Source organism: Aythya ferina (assembly GCF_964211825.1).
Source record: "Aythya ferina genome assembly, chromosome: 1".
In the NCBI taxonomy this organism is placed as follows: Eukaryota; Metazoa; Chordata; class Aves; order Anseriformes; family Anatidae; genus Aythya; species Aythya ferina.
This window is the reverse complement of record NC_140296.1, coordinates 167,244,232-167,261,057: the sequence shown is the minus strand read 5'-3', so window position 1 is coordinate 167,261,057 and position 16,826 is coordinate 167,244,232. Positions and strand designations below refer to the sequence as shown.

At 40.7% G+C, this 16,826-nt stretch overlaps 1 long non-coding RNA gene across 1 annotated transcript; it reads left to right on the top strand.

Moving 5' to 3' along the window:
- The first annotated feature begins 695 nt into the window (after positions 1-695).
- On the top strand, positions 696-4,776 carry LOC311430246. The gene is made up of 3 exons (XR_014688633.1): positions 696-758; positions 874-940; positions 3,208-4,776. It is a non-coding gene; the product is annotated as an uncharacterized lncRNA (long non-coding RNA).
- Positions 4,777-16,826: the final 12,050 nt, after the last annotated feature.

The following is a 16,826-nucleotide window of genomic DNA, read 5'->3' as shown; positions in this document are numbered from 1 at the left end:
ACCGAGAGGAGGGTGGTTGCACGCTGGAACAGGTTCCCCAGGGAACTAGTCACTGCACCAAGCCTGTCTGAATTGAAGAAGCGATTGGACTGTGCACTTAGTCACGTGGTCTAAACTTTTGGGTAGACCTGTGCGGTGCCAGGAGTTGGACTTGATGATCCTTATGGGTCCCTTCCAACTCGGGATATTCTATGATTCTATAAATAGTGTAGTCAGAGGTCATGGGGCTAGATTTAGAAAAGTCCTGCATAAAGAAGGGATCTCAGAAAAGAAAATTTAAATAACATTAATATCAAGAAAAGGAATTCTGATTGCTAAATTCTTTATCTGTCATGACTAGACAGATGAAAATCTATGATGGCAAGTTTGCCTTTAAGGTCATTTTCTTTTTTATTCATATCTTTTATGTATTTGTATTTATTTTTTTTAACAGGCTCTGTACTAATTTTCCTCACAGAATGACTAACAGAAATATGACCCTTGTGCATCTTTTGTAGTTAATTCATTAGGTCAACTCTAACCACTAAGCCCTTTGTCAGGTTATTTCTACTAGTGATAAGGAGCGATTGACCTTAAAACTTTGAAGCCAGGCAGACGAGCTTATTCCACAAGGTCTCTTGGCTCCACCTTTGTTAAGTGAAACCGGCCAGGTGTGGGTCATTTTACCTTTGCTATATAGGAAGCCTGAGGACTTGTGGGGGAATTGCCTCCCCAGGAGAGACTGAGGCTTGGGCTGCCTAGGGTGTTTTTCTCTTGTGGTGAGTTGGGCTCGGTGCTCCCCAGTAGGCTGCTTTTCCTTCATGTTTTCTGCCCTCTCTGTGAAACAGTTTTAGAGACTCTATGAGCTAGTTACATTGGTGGTGTCTTCTTCAGTAAAACCCTGGTGGCACTATTTCGCAGCGAAGTGCTTTGGAAGTGACTCGAGTTCAGAAGACTACAGGTAAGTGTTTCTGGGTTCTGTGGTTGTTACTGTTGAGGAGTTTGAGTACTTCCTTCACCTTGTCTGTTTTCCATTAAATTATTTACGTGGATTCTAAGCTCCATTCCAAGCACTGGGGGGGGGGGGGAATAAAAGCCTCTGAAACCCAAGTGCACACAGGTAAGCCTGACTTTGAAGAATGTTCTTAAGTATTTGGAAGATTGAAAAATGGGCTGTGTGAAAAAGGTACCTTAATGTGAATGCAGAATTTGCCTTGTGGTAAGTAGAAACAGACTGGGATGGATACTGGGCGCAGAAAATTGAGGCGCCCCTCCCTGGCCGTTCAAAAGCTGCCCCTAGGGAGCGTGAGCAACCAGGATGGGCAAACAGGGCATGGCGTGTCAGAAGGGCATGGCGTTAGTGCAGGCAGGGCAAGCAGGAAGGGCAGAGTGCTCCCCCCACCCATACGAACACCTCCTTAACAACAGCCCTTAGCTAGGTGATAATGGTCTCCACCAGGCACGAGTGCGCTCTCCAGGAAGTTGGTACACACCCAGACCGACTACCCGTTAAAAAATGCAGCAGTTCAGGTCACGGGATGCAAGGAGTGTCTGAGCCTGTTCCTGCCATCAGCGGGAGGCAGAGAAACTGTTCGCATGAGGTGCGAGCAGGTGGATGACCTGGTCTGCATGGTGGCGGAGCTCAAGGAGGAGGTGGAGAGGTTGAGGGATATCAGGGAGTGTGAGCGGGAGATAGACTTGTGGAGCTACTCCCTGCAGGGCCTCAAGGAGAGGTATCGAGGTGAGACACCCCAAATGGGGGTGGACCCCCTGCCCTGTCGCTGTTGGGCAAAGGGAGGGGATCTGGGAGTTGAGGAGGAATTGAAAGAGGTCCCTGCTTGACATCACAAATGATGCCCCCCCCTTCCGGCCCCACCTTCCCAGGTGCCCTTACGCAACAGGTTTGAGGCCCTGGAGCTCGAGAGACCGGTGGGTGAGGAAGAGGTAGCAAGTGTTCCCAGGAGGATGCCTAGGGCGAGGAGGTCAACTCCATGCCTCAGGACTGCATCCACCAAGAAAGACAGAAGGGTTATTGTTGTGGGAGACTCTCTTCTTAGGGGAACAGAGGGCCCTATTTGTCAGCCTGACCCTACCCATAGGGAAGTCTGCTGCCTCCCTGGGGCCAGGGTCAGGGACGTTGCCAGGAAGCTTCCCAACCTGGTACACCCCTCTGACTATTATCCTCTTTTGATAGTCCAGGCAGGTAGTGATGACATTGAAGAGAGAAGCCTGAAGGCTATCAAACAAGACTTTAGGGGGCTGGGACAGTTAGTGGATGGAGCGGGAGTGCAGGTGGTGTTTTTGTCCATCCCTACAGTGGCAGGGGGAGTGGAGAGGCAAGTGCTGACCTATTCTCTTTAATCACCAGTGATAGGACCCATGGGAATGGTGTTAAGCTGAGGCAGGGGAAGTTTAGGCTGGACATCAGGAAGAGGTTCTTCACCGAGAGGAGGGTAGTCGCACACTGGAACAGGCTCCCCAGGGAACCAGTCACTGCACCAAGCCTATCTGAATTTAAAAAGCAATTGGACTGTGCACTTAGTCAAAACTTTTGTTCTAAACTTTTGGACAGACCTGTGCAGTGCCAGGAGTTGGACTTGATGATCCTTATGGTTCCCTTCCAACTCGGGATATTCTATGATTCTTTGATTCTAAGTGAGCACAATGATCTGCTCTACAAATGAAATTATGAATTAACATCCAAAGACTGCAGAGTTCTATGGATATGCTGACATCTTTTTCTGAATTTATCATTAGAGTCAATGGGAAGAGCCGTTTTCTTCTGAACAAATAGATAAGTGAATAGGCTAAAGGAACAGGGAATTAAAATAATAATAATAAAAAACAATGTAACACCGTGTTCTGAATGCCTGTCAAAAACAGGCGTTCTTCCAGGGCATGTTAACTTGTCTGGTGGAATGGATATTTTTGATTGACAGATCTGAAATAAAGGGCTGAAGTGTTGTTGATACTTTTTGCAGTAAAACAGCTGTATTAAATCATGTGTTTCCCACTTTTTGTCAACAAGTTGGCAGGGTGCATGCAATGTGTCAGCTCTGGAATGACAGGCACCACTTAAAACAGCAGTTGGAAGTGCCTAACATGAATGCTTGTTTTGTGAATAGGTACCTCTGACAAGGGAAAATATAACCAGTTGTGAAGAGAATCAGTGGGTAATGTGTGTCAGAGTGATGCTTCAGCCTTATAATATTCAATTTCTCTGTACAGATACTAATTGGCAAGGGGGACATATCCACAGTCTGAGTCTCCTGCACTTCAAGCAGCAGAAATCCCATTCCTGCAGTGCTTTCAGGCGGGTGCTCCACTCCCTGTCTCCTGGGTGGTTAATGATGGAAACAGCATGCATGCTGTTTGCTGCAGCACTTCACAATGACTCTGTTGGTCCTGGACCAAAAAAGAAAGGAAAAGCCATTCCAGAAGCATGAAAGAGCCACCAAAAAGTTTGTTTAAAAGTTAATGTTGACTTTAGTTTGATTTACTTTTGAAGCAAATTATTGAGCTGGATCTCATGCAATTCCTGCATATACTCTTCAGACAGCTTTGTCCATTTTACTCTACCTTAATACATGAAGAACTGATTTCTTCTCCCTAGAGTACCCAGTTATAGCTTTACCTAACTTAATGAAAATGAGGGTTTGAAAACTACTTTCTCAGAGAACATTTGCAACATCCCATTATTAAGATGCAATTCCACACATTAAATATGCGCTTTGCACCCATCAGCTACCCGTGCATAGTTTCTGCAAGACGTTGCATTTTTCAGAACCACATAAAAGAAAGGCAGAGCAAGGGGTTTTGCTCATCTCTAGTGAGAAAAAGGATGAGAGAGCTTTCAAGCAACACAGCCCTGTCAGTTTGGTGAATGTCGTCCTGGTAGAAAGTGGAATAGAGACAGCTGAATAGAGAGCACGAAGGACAAATGCTGCTTTTGCCATGTAACCATAGTGACTACAGAGAAGGTGACAGCTGTGACACCAACACAGAAGGTTATTGCATCTGTCTCCAAACAGAAAATCTGCTCCACCACCAAAGGCAAGGAGGAGTCAGAGAACGGGTTGGCCTGAGATAATAGGTCTGCCAGTCAGAATATTTTAGTCAGAGTTTTTTCCTGGATGAGTAGTATTCACACCCACAGTGAAATGTTTTTAGTATGTGTCAGTATTGACAGCCTTTCATTTAGGATGAAAATTCTGCGATATAGAAAAGCCCACTTTAAACATTTTGGAAAAACAATATTGAAAAGCTGCTTTGAAAAAAAAATTAATATCATCATACTTTCATGAAAAGGTGAAATTTGAAATGAAATATTTTGTCTCTCCAAATCAAAACCAAACAATCCAGATAATTTAATACAGTTTTTAGAATCACAGTTGTTATTCAGAGCAAGTGGAACATTGACAAAAATTAGAATATTGAAGGGAAAATACATTCCCGATTCAATTATTCAGCTTACAAGTCCTATGCAAATCTGACAGCCGCTTGGTTTTGTGCATATATTAGCATAAGTTTGCACATATTCTGCACGTATATCTGGAAATATTTTGGTATTGCTAATGCCATTTCACCTTCTGTTAGACTATTTTGATATTCCATCCTGAATTATCTGTGAAAGAAAGAAAATTATCAAAAGAAAAAAGAAAATTCTCAAAATAAAAGAAAGGAAATCTCAAGTCATTATCGGAATCTTCTCGTTAGTTGTATGTCCCATGTATTAGATACCACATTTAGAATTTTGCTGCACTTTCCAAAGCAACTGTGTACACCTGGGGTCTCTTTTCAGTTCCTAGAAAAGGCACATGCAGTTGATGTACAATGACAAAGTGTAAACTGTGCCTATGGTGGGCTAGCTGTGGATAACCACCAAACACCTACCCAGCTGCTCTCTCACTTCCTCTTTCCATGATATGGGGGAGAAAATAGGAAGAACAAGAGCAAGAAAGCTTGTTGGTAAATAAACTCAGCTTGATTGCTACTGTCACTGGTAGAACAGACTCAGGGAAAATTAATTTATTTCCAATTAAATAAAAATGCAATTATTATTTGGTTGGTGGGAAACAAAATGACAAACAGCACCTTTCCTCTTTCAGATTCAGCTTCAAGCCTTCTCTCCCCCACCACACATGGTGGGGCAGGGGCAGTTTTGGTCAGCATACTACGGTTTCTCTCTGCCACTCTTTCTTCCTCACGCTTTTCCTCAGTTCCAGCATAGGTCCTCCATGACTCTACAGGGGACATCCACTCCAGGCCCAGGAGTAGTACCTTCTAATCTTCCTTCTCTGACCACATTGTTCCCTCTGTTGTTTTTCGCTCTTTTTGTTCCTTCCCGTCCTCTCTCTCTGGCATTTTCTGCCCTTCCTGCTACCCTGCAGCACCCAGCTGCCAAAGCCTGAACAATTGCACCCAGTACAATGCCTCATTTCAAAAAATGAGTAATCTGAGTAATATGAAGAAATTACAGAGGTCGTACTTTTTGTTCAGTCTTGGTTGAGAAGAGTCCCTTCTCTTCCTCTTTCCAGAAGAGAACCTGAAAAGAGTGTTTTGGGCCTCCAAATGAGGAAATAGTCTCATTTCAACTGGGGAATTATGTTATTTCTAGACATCAAAAGCTCAGGCCTGAAATAGAAGCTAATAGTCTGTCCTGCTCTACAGCTGATGAAGGACAGTCAGGCAAGTTAAAGGGTAATTCAATGTACCAACCCTCATCTTTAAATTGAAGGCATCAGTCCCCAGAAGTGTGAACCCTTTCTCTTGTCTGTACAGGAGATCTTGGTGACTGACAAACACCTTTTCTTCAGACATCTCATCCTTAATAATCTTCAAGACCACATGCTGAAATTAATGCACAGCTCTTTTTCTGTATCAGTCCATGTAGTTGTTCCTGAATGCTATTCTTCTTTACAGAAGAGTCTGACAAGCAAAGGAAGAAAAGTATTTAATAGGCAAAAAAATAATAATAATAAATAGAAAAGGGAAGCCAGCCAAATAGCCTGTAATTTGCAGGCTATGGACTCACACAGCAAGCCATACTGCCCTCCTGCAAGTCCCTGTCACCAGTCAAGAAATATAGATGAGAACAGCCATTTTTCTCCTTCAACGCTGAGGTTTTGTACAAAACCCCAGCCTGGAGAACCTAAATAATTTACAAATTTTAGCTCTGTGTTTCCTTAATCACTTGTAAAAGTAACATCACATATGTAAAAGTTAAATTTATTTGGCAGCGTAGATTTTAGATATTCTGTCATCCTATTGCAGTCAGTTGAATGTGCTTGACTGATGTCAGAGTGATACATAATCCCTAAATAAAAACACTGACGTGTATCAGTGACAAGAGCACCTGAAAGACCTTTTGCAAGGGATGCACTATATAAAAAGACATAGAATCTATCACCAAGGTTCTTTCTCCCCCTATATACATATTCTACTGTCATATTTAATAACCTAAAACTTTGACGAGGGAGGGCATTAAATTCTCTAAAGCTTTCTTGTCAGTGAACATTAAGGTCCTCTGTTGTGTTAGCCCAATACCTGATGACACAGCTTTCACAGTTTCAGAGTAAAGCATTGAGCTGCCCCAATTTCAATTACAGCTGATAATGATAAATGGCAATGTACTTCTTTCCAAATACTCCATTCTTTCTGAAGAGATAAATTCACAAGGTCTGTCATCCCAACTGCTGCTCAGTTAACATTCATTCTTTTCTGTATTTCAAGGCAAGTTCATATGAATTGGCTTTCAAGGTGTTTACTTACACTATATTTTAATAATTTTTTTTTGTAATGTTCCTGTTATTTCCATCATCTTTAATTTTATATTTTGTAACTTCAATCTCTTACAATTTGCTAGAGCTATAATTTAAACCACTGAAATTGTATTGAGTATCTCTATGCTTAAATATTCTCTCAGCTGTAAGATATCAGCAGTGTTTCCTTTATTGTTCTATAAATAGTTCTCCCACTATACCTCTGAGGTAATCCGACACGTTTAAGCTACAGTAAGCATTGCCCTACTAGCAGCTCCAGCTACTATAATTTTGATGTTTCTTCTGTGCTGATATCCTAATCAAACCCAAACAAGAATACTAATCAGACTTTTTTTTTTTTTTTTTTAATGTATTACCAGTTCAACAGGTGCGTAATTTCTCTCCTGAAATTTATTCTCTGCACTCTTCTGTTTGTCACTGGCTGCCTGGTCTGGTGAAATTAGTGTTCCTTCATAGGTACCTGCTTTTGAAAAAACAACAACAAACAAACAAAAAACCCTTAGGCCTTACACCCTTTACAAATACCTTTTATTCAACAGCAAAATAACGTATCATTCCTCAGAATCTTGGCTTATACTCTTGTTTGGTTTTTGTTTGTTTGTTTGTTTTTTCCATATTACATAACAATGTTCCCTGAAGAGATTTCCCAGGATGATTCCTGTGCCTTAGTGCTCCGTGCCCACTGGTGAGCACTAAGACTGTACAAATCAAGGGTGGAAATTTAGTGACTGTTTTCTTTCTGTCTGACTCTGTGTCTACAGATAACCAGCAGGATGGCACAAATGGAGGGTGGAAGCCTGATGACTGACTTTATTTTTTATTTTATTTTATTTTATTTTTTATTTTTTTTTATTTTATTCTGCTTGATGATGTTGCTTCTTGATTTACTCCATGGTTTCTGTGAGATGTACAATCTCTTTTTATTTCTTATTACACAGCATTTCTGTAGGCTGGTAAACAGCTGTTGGATATTTTCTATGCCAAAGAAGATCATAGCAGTGTTGGGGAGAGTGTAATTCTTACAAAATAAAGGAGACATTAAGTAAATAAAAGACTTTTGAAGCCTTCAGGCTGTAAGGTGCTATCCAAATAAGACAGTATCGCCCACAGCCTCATGTGCTGCTTAAAAAAATCAGGGTTAAGTGTCAGTCTTGATGTGCATTTCAATTAGGGTTAATAATTACACAGACTATGACTCATGCAAAAGCATTTGTTTGGGGGTGAGACAAGACTCACATGAATCTAGCCTCCAAGAGAGACATGTTTGAAGGGAACATTTTGCGCATGAACCTGATGGTTGAAGAAAAAGACTTAGAAATATTCTGTGTTTGAACAACTCACTGAAGCAGCAAGAGCTGATTTCAAAGTGTTCTTCCAAAATACAAATAGAGTAAGGTGATAAAAACTATAGCTCAGGAGCTTATATAAAAACTACATTCAGGATTACAGGTAGATCAGGGACAGATTACATTATAGTGGGGATCCTGAACAGGCCACCTGATCAGGAAGACCAAGCAGATGAGGTCTGTAGACAGATAGAAGCAGCCTTGTGTTCAGAAGCCCTGGTCCTCATGGTGGATTTCAACCACCCTGCTATCTGTTGGAGGGCCAGCACAGGAGGACGTAGGCAATCCAGGAGGTTACTGGAATGCACTGAAGAAAACTTCCTTCTTCAGGTGATAGAGGAGCAAATGAGGATGCTGTACTGGACCTCTTTCAGACCAACAGGAAGAGATTTATGGGGAATGTGAAGCTCAAGGGCAGCTTTGGCTGCAGTGACCATGAAATGGTGCAATTTTGGATCCAGAGTGGAGGAAAGAAGGAGCACAGCAAGCTTCCTTACTTTGTGACTTTGTGAGAGCAGACTTTGCCCTCTTCAGGGATCTGCTTGGTAGAGTACCATGGGACAAAGCCCTGGAGGGAACAGGAGCTCAAGAAATCTGGTTAATATTCAAGGATCACCTCCTCCAAGCTCAGGAGTGATGCATCCCAACAAAGAGAAAGTCAGGAAAAACACCAGGAGGCCTGCATGGATGAATAAGAAGCACCTGGCCAAACTCAAATGGAAAAAGGAAGTCTAGAGAGAGTGGAAGCAAATATGCATAGCCTGGGAGGAATGCAGAGAAATTGTTGGAGCAGCCAGGTATTAGGTTAGGTAAGCTAAAGCCCTATTAGAATTAAATTTGCCCAGAGGCATGAAAGGCAACAAGAAAGGCTTCTATAAGTACATCAGTGATAAAAGGAAGACTGTGGAGACTGTAGGCTATCTCCAGAAGGAAACGGGAGACCTGGTCACTTGAGATATGGAGAAGGCTGAGGTACTCCATGACTTTTTTTTGCCTCAGTCTTCATCAGCAAGAGCTCCAGCCGTATAGCCTAAGCCCCAGAAGACAAAGGCAGTCTACTGTTTTGTAGTATAAGGATTAAAGATGACACATTAGAATTCTAGAGACAGATCCTGGAAACCTAGGTCAGGTGGTTAAATATTTGAAGATGTGGGTTAAATATTTGAAGATGTGGGTTAAATATTCGAAGATGTGGGCCTTGATACCACTTGTTAGGTGTCAACATCACACATTGTTTTACACATTGAAGTGTACCAAAGAAACCCCATACTCTGGAGGACTGTGAAAAGGAGATGTAGTCAGGATGCGGTTCTGACTGCTGAGTATCAGCTTGGAACAAAAGCCTTTCATCCTTTCATTGTCTGACTAACACAAAGAGTTTTTCATGAAGAAGCGGGACTTAAATATACCTATTTATAAATAAATGTCCATGGCACCAATAACCTTCAAAAGTGGTTGATATTTCTTCAGAGGAATCAAAAGCAAAATACCATTCATTTCTATGAGTTAGAGTACAACCACAAGGTATAGTAAAATAGAAAGTAAGTGGGTAACTGAAAGAGCACAGGAGTTGCACAAAAGGAGGATATTACTGTTAAAGTAGTGATGAGCTAGAAGCAAAAGCAAACTTGTGTTCACCCTGAGTTCAGTGCTGCTCCCAGATAAAGAACTCAGGAGAAGTCCCACTCAAAAGAAAAAGCCTCCAGCAATTAATCAACAGTCATATATTTTGTTATTGATGTTTTTTTGTTGGAAATGTATTGGACAGAGACTTGAAAGGGCTCTCCATGATCCTCTTCCCTTCTGTCACATACAACTGCTTGGCTTTGTTTCAAAGAGGACACTCTCACTGAAAGCAGGCAGTAGCGGGGCTATTAGCATTTTCTGCAAGAAGAATATGATCCAGCTGTAGTGGGTTTACGTGGCAAGGTTTTGGTAGCAGGGAGCCATAGGGGTGGTTTCTGTGAGAAAGATCTAGAAGCTGCCCCATGTTTGGGAAGGGCCCCATTGTTTTCCAGATCCGAGCCAATAAGCGATGTTGTTTTGCGCCTCTGTGAGAGCATATTTAAGACAGGAAAAAACGCTGCGCCACACAGCAGCCGGGAGAGTCAAGGGAGTGGGAGAACAGCCTTGCACCAAGGTCAGTGTAGAAGGAGGGGGAGAGGTGCTCCAGGCGCCGGAGCAGAAGTCCCCTGCGGCCTGTGGTGAGGACCATGGTGAAGCAGGATGTCCCCCTGCAGCCCATGGAGTACCACGGTGGAGCAGGGTTCCACGCTGCAGCCCGTGGAGGAGACCACGGTGGAGCAGGTGGCCCTGCACCGACGGAGGCTGCCGCCTGTGGAAGACCCCTGCTGGAGCAGATTCTGGGCCGGACCTGTAGCCCGTGGAGAGGAGCCCACGCAGGAGCAGGTGACCTGGCAGGAGCTGCTGCCCGTAGGGGAGCCAGGTTGGAGCAGTTTTCTCCCGAGGGATGGACCCCGTGGTACGGACCCATATCTGGAGCAGTTCTGGAAGAGCTGCTGCCTGTGGGAAGCCCACGCCGGATCAGTTCATCAAGGACTGTATCCCGTGGGTGGGACCCCACAGCACAGGGGATGAGAGTATGAGAGTGACCGAGAAGGAGCGGCAGAGAAGAAGTGCTGTAGACTGACCATAACCCCCATTCCCCGTTCCCCTGCGCCGCTCGGGGGGAGGAGGTGGAAGAGGGTGGATGGGGGGGGGAAGGTGCTTTTGGTTTTTTTCCTTTGTTTTCTCACTTCTCTCGCTTGTTAGTTGTAGGCAATAAATCTTACTATCTCCTTATGCCGAGTCTGTTTTGCCCGTTACAATAATTATTGCGTGATTTTCTCATCCTTATCTCAATCCTTGAGCACTTTTCACATATTTTCTCCCCATTCCTCTTTGAGGAGGGGGAGTGAGAGAGCGGCTGTGGTGGAGCTCGGCTGCCCACTCGAGCGGAACCACGACACCAGCCAAGTCTTTTTGCTAAGAAAGTATTGAAGTATTGTATTTTTGAAAAATGTGCTGCTCGCCACCCACTTGGAAAACAGCTTTGTAGTAAAGAACCTGGGGATTCTCTGGTGTCCCTGACATCAAACATTCTGTGATTCTATGAAAATGTAAGATAAAAAGAATTCAAAAATTAATTACTGTTTTATTAAAAAAAAAAAAAAAAAAAAAAAAAAAAGGTGCATTGGTACCTGCATCTTGATCTTTATGTTCCATATGTAATCTCCACAGAATTCAGCACAGAATATCTGCCTCCTCCCTCCACCTGCACATATCTTCATCCAAAACCCATCTACTTCCTAACATCTCCACTGCATTTTGGGGGGAGAAATAAAAATACTGTTTTCCTTAAAATTTTATACCAAGAAATAGGATTTTCAGACTCAAGAGCCCCCAGATAGCCATGGAAGCACATAGAAAGATAAAGAAGGCAAGTGTGATCAACTGAAGGAGTCAATAATTTTGATTATGGAGCAGTTGTGACGTGCAAAGGGGAAGTGGGTTGCTAGTCAAATTAGGTCAGCAATTTTAGCATGCAAGTCAGGGCTATGGCACACTGGCTCTCTGGTGCTGCTCCCTCAGATCAGTGGTCCCAAAGAAAAGAGGCCTGCCTAAGTTTCCAGGTTGCTTGTAGAAGCACAGACACATCAAAAGAAACTTTTAATCTGTTCTGATGTTTGCTGCTCCTGGGAGAAGAAAGTACCTTATTCAGAGTTAGAAAATATGGCTGGAACCAAGCAGCTTCTCTCTGCAGTTCTCCAGAACAATTACCAGTGCAGCTTGTTAGACAGTGACCTTAATTTCCAGGAGAAGGAACAACAGCGTAGAAGATTCACACTGTGCTGTATTGATCTGCCTTGCAAATTCTAATTTTCTTTCTCATCACTTCATTTACATTGCCCATGTCTGCTGGTGCCTTCATTCATTAATGCTCCATTATAGTCCTGTCCATCTGTAAGAAAAAGTGGCTATACAGACTGGACCAAATTCACTCAGTGAAGACAGAAAAAAAAGCCACAAATCCTTCATAAGAGGATTCTTCCCATGCTTATAATTCTATTATAGCACTGAAAATAATTAATGCATGCATGCTGAGGGTTTTTTTATTATTATTTAGGGGGTGGGATGGGGGGATCTTAGTAAGGAACTTGCGATTCAAACAGATTCATCAGTGTTTAGAAATTTACACAAATCACACACAAATTTAACTGCCTCTCCCTTAGCATTCCAGCTTGGGTTTGTAAACTGACATTACTAACTTGCTTCATATAATTCAGCTCTATCCAATTGCTTCACTCCTTTTCCATCAAGGTACTAAACCTACAGATTTTTATATCATTAGCTCCATGTAGACATTCCTTTATTATTATTATTATTACATTACATTTTACTTACTTACAACCAGTAAAAAATAACCAACCAAAAATTTTTGGCCATAGAATTTTAATTAGTAATACTAACTCTTTCATATCAAGTATTATCAAATTTATGGATTATTTTATTTTATTTTAAAAGCTTGGTTAAGTGGAAAGTTCATTTGATAACATTTCAAATCAAAGCATTTTATTTCAGTAAAAAATAACTACATTCAAAACTGCATATCTAATACTACGTAGATACAGCAATTAAAAACCATTTCTTCATTAAATCAAAATCATTTTATTCCATTCTCCATCAAAAGGAAAGGTTTTCCCCTTTAACTCTAGCATGCTTTCCTCTGGTATAGGTTAAAAAATAAATAAATAAAGTCAGTTCATATCTTGCTAAGTTACTACCAGAGGCAATGTAATGCTCAGTATGGTCTGCCTGTAAAGGGGCAATGTAATTTTGTGTGAGATTCTCTTTTTGGAGAAGAAAAATATTTCTCATAATGTTCAAAATATCAAAAAGTACATGCCCAATCTAATTTAATGATAGAATTCCCTATTGCCACTGGCCAGCTTGTTGAACAGCAGAGCAAGCTATGTTGATGTTCAGGTTGCATTGCCTTTTGCCATGAGAAAGGTTTTACTTTTGAAAGCATTTATCCTCAGCATAGTTAGAGTCTGACAGCTCTGATAAACCTGATATTGTATAACCTTCCACTGTTTAAATCTTCTGTTGTATTAGAATCAGAATGGTATTCAGTAGGTGTTCTTTAGTTACAACCTGCTGGAAACAAGATTCATATAGACCTTTATGGAGATTCTCCAGCCCATACCACAGCACCTCTCCTCGCTCCAGACAAGACTTGAATTTGTGGGGTGGCTGAACATAAATATGCGCCATTACATATGCAGAGTATTCGTATTTTCAATGGGGCAAAACAAACTTAAATCAGGGAAAAAAAAAAAAAAATCTAAAAATTTCCTAGTAATTTTATATTTTAAGTGAGCACACATCCTGTGGATCTCTTTTCCTACTCTGCATATACATGTAGTTTGGGAAGTTCCAAGAATTTCAGTAGGCAGCTCCAGAATTCAAACCAAGGGCAAGGGTCTTAGGGGACCTTACAAGGGTCTGGATTCGTTTTCATTTTCAAGCCTGCTTGCTACTTTCTCCTACCACATCAGCTGTACTGAATAATCAGTCAATTGTCTGCTAATGGAACTATTTATTTTTTTTTTTTTTTCTGGCAAGTTTAACCATATTTACAGGTAGCAGGAATCAGTAGCCTCCTGGAAGGAAACCAGCTGGTCCAGGGAATTCCAGTTAATTAACTGAATGAAGAAAAATCACCATGGACTATCAGACACGGTAGATTTTGGAGCAGAGGTTAGTCATGGAATAAAATACATTTATATGTTTTCTTTAAAGACTCTTTCTGACTTGGGCTTTGCCATTCTACTTGACATTAAAATCCACTCTGCATAAACACTTCTACATAGGTCACATTTTAATTACAGAAACACATTTGATACCCATTGAGGAAACCATATAATCATTGTGTCTTACTGACTGACGTATGATGTTATATTCCACAGAACAATCAATCCAGTACAGGAACAGGGCACAATGACAAATATCAAAGGTCTAACACATCTTCTCATGCAGATAGCAACGGGGACCTTACACTGCACTGCATTACATGCTTTATTAAAGAAATGTTGCATCTGCTGTAGATCATCTTTATTATTCTTTGCTTTCTCAAAATGACGTTCTGCAGAGATTGAAAAATCAACCACTCAAATATCAACTTTATTAATATTATGTTTTAATTAATGATATTATATTGAAAAAGAACTCCACATACTTTTCAAGTTGTTTTGATTATCTTTTATAGAGGAGTAGAACTTTCACAAGACTTGACAGCTGTGAAAAGCAATAAAATAAAAGGATGTTTCTCAATATATTACCTTCAACTTTGCTGCTAAAAGAAACATTTAAATTAGAGAACTCTTGAGCCATCAGACATAAGGATGTTACTCGTTTAGTAATTTTCTGAAGAAAGTTTCCTTTCTGTTTTGGAAACACAGGCTTTTATATATTAGTACCAGATTTCAGTAGAAAGCCATTAATTACCTTACAATGTCTTGCTTTCCTGCCTGCATAGACTTTGTTTCTCTTAATTATCACAGTCTTTTTTTATTATTATTTTATTTGTTTTGAAGCAATTACCCTTTCATCTTCAAGACTGTTATCCTCCACATGTGTCTCTGGAAAAACCCATCTACTCACATCAAAATCAACAGAAATTTTGCCACACTTTCATGTCATTTTGAGCTTTTGTTGTTGTTGTTTTATTCTACATTTTTTGTCTCACATTACTTTCTTTTCTCCCCCCATGGCTTCTTTTACCCTTTACTCTGTTGTTAAGTCTTCTGAACAGCTTCTCATTGCTTAGCAAATGCTCTATTGGTGCACTTTATTTTTGACATTACTGAGTCTCTAGGTTTTCTTTTCCCATTGTATAGTAAATAATTGTGAATCTATAGAGTTCACTTTCTGAGATGAAAAAAATACCTCCCTTGCACAGCCTAGGGTTCATCTGTCAGGAGGAGACCAGAAAATATGTGCATAGTGCACTCAAGATGAAAAAAAAAAAAAAAAAAGTGTGTGATCTGATTAAGTTGTTCATTCCTCAGTTATACCGATGTTCCAGGGTTGAAAATAAACACTTGCATTTAGAAGCCTACATTTAGAAGCCTGAGCCTACAGCCTCAAGCTTTAATTTAATTAAATAAGGGCTGCTCTTGTAATTTGTTTCCACGCTGGAAAGTGTTTTATTTGTCAAAAAATGCAGGAAAATATCTGCCATTTTGCAAGGGTAGCTTGCAATATATTTCCATTCATTGGTTATCATGAGTACTGTCATTTGCTGGGGAATTAACTTTTCCAGCTTTTCATACAAATAAGCCAAGAGTGAAAAGAAAATAGTTGGAAAAATAAAGTGTCGTAACAGAGAATGATGATACATGGCCTGAAGAGATCAAAACATGGACTAACATTCAAAGGAGTTGCAATTAGCTGAACTTAATCGCTGCATGAGAGCACCAGCCATCAGCCTTGTGTTAATAATATTGGTTTTCAACCACCATCAGGAACGGGAATTTTAGCTTATTTTTTTAATCAAATAGATAAATTGTGCAGAATAACCCTTTACATTTTTTATGGTATTAAAATATATAGCAGCATTAAAATAATGTATGCATTAGCCTATTACATGCTATCCTTTCCTCTGTTTGAATACTGATAAACTTGGAGCACTATAGGAATTTCAAGTGTTTCAGAATTATAGAAAAAAAAAATGCTTTGTTCTCAGGTTCATCAGTTTGTATATAACCCAGGAGGAAAAAAGCAATAAATAAATAAAAAAAATAAAATAAAATAAAATAAAATAAAAATCATTGTTTTGGCTTGGATAGAGTTAATTTTTTGCATTGAGGCTTGTATGATGTTGTGTTTGGGATTTTTTTGATGAAAATAGTGGATAACAAAAACACTGATGTTTTTGTTGTTGCAGAGTAGCACTTGCACAGAGCCAAGGACTTTTCAGCTTCTCCTGCTGCCCTGTCAGTGAAGGGCTGGGGGTGCACCAGGAGCTGGGAGGGAACTGAACCAGGACAGCTGCCCCTGGCTGGCCAAAGGGATGTCCCATTCTGTGTGGTGTCGTGCTCAACAATAAAGCTGGGATAAAGAAGGAGGAAGGGGGGAACATTCAGAGTGATAGTTTTCATATTCCCAAGAAAATGTTTTGTGTGCTGAGCCCTGCTTTCCTGGAAGTGGCTGAGCACCTGCCTGCTGATGGGAAGTAGTGAATAAATTCCTTGTTTGGCTTTGCTTTTGTGCATGGCTTTTGCTTTACCTAGTAAACTGTCTTTATCTCAACCCATGAATTCTCACACTTCTACCTTTCTGATTCTCTCCTGCATCCCACCTGGGGAGAGTGAATGAGCAGCTGTATGGTATGTAGCTGTCTGCCAGGGCCAAACAACAAAAAAAAATCATGCTTAAATACTTCGGGTTAGCTCTGCATATAAAACCTGCATGCCTAGTTTGTTACTGCAGTCCCAAAATCTACTCTATCAAGATGCCTTTATACAACCTGATGACAAGTTTCTCTTGTAATGTTGTACTGGTAGTATGGAAGTGCTTTAAATTAAAAAGGAGTAAAAAATGGATTTATAAGAAAGACACTTTGATTATGAAGACAGGAAAGACAGTAACTTAAATATCATGAGGAAGCATTTGATGAATATGTATACTGGAGTTAAAATAAAACAGTGTCTGT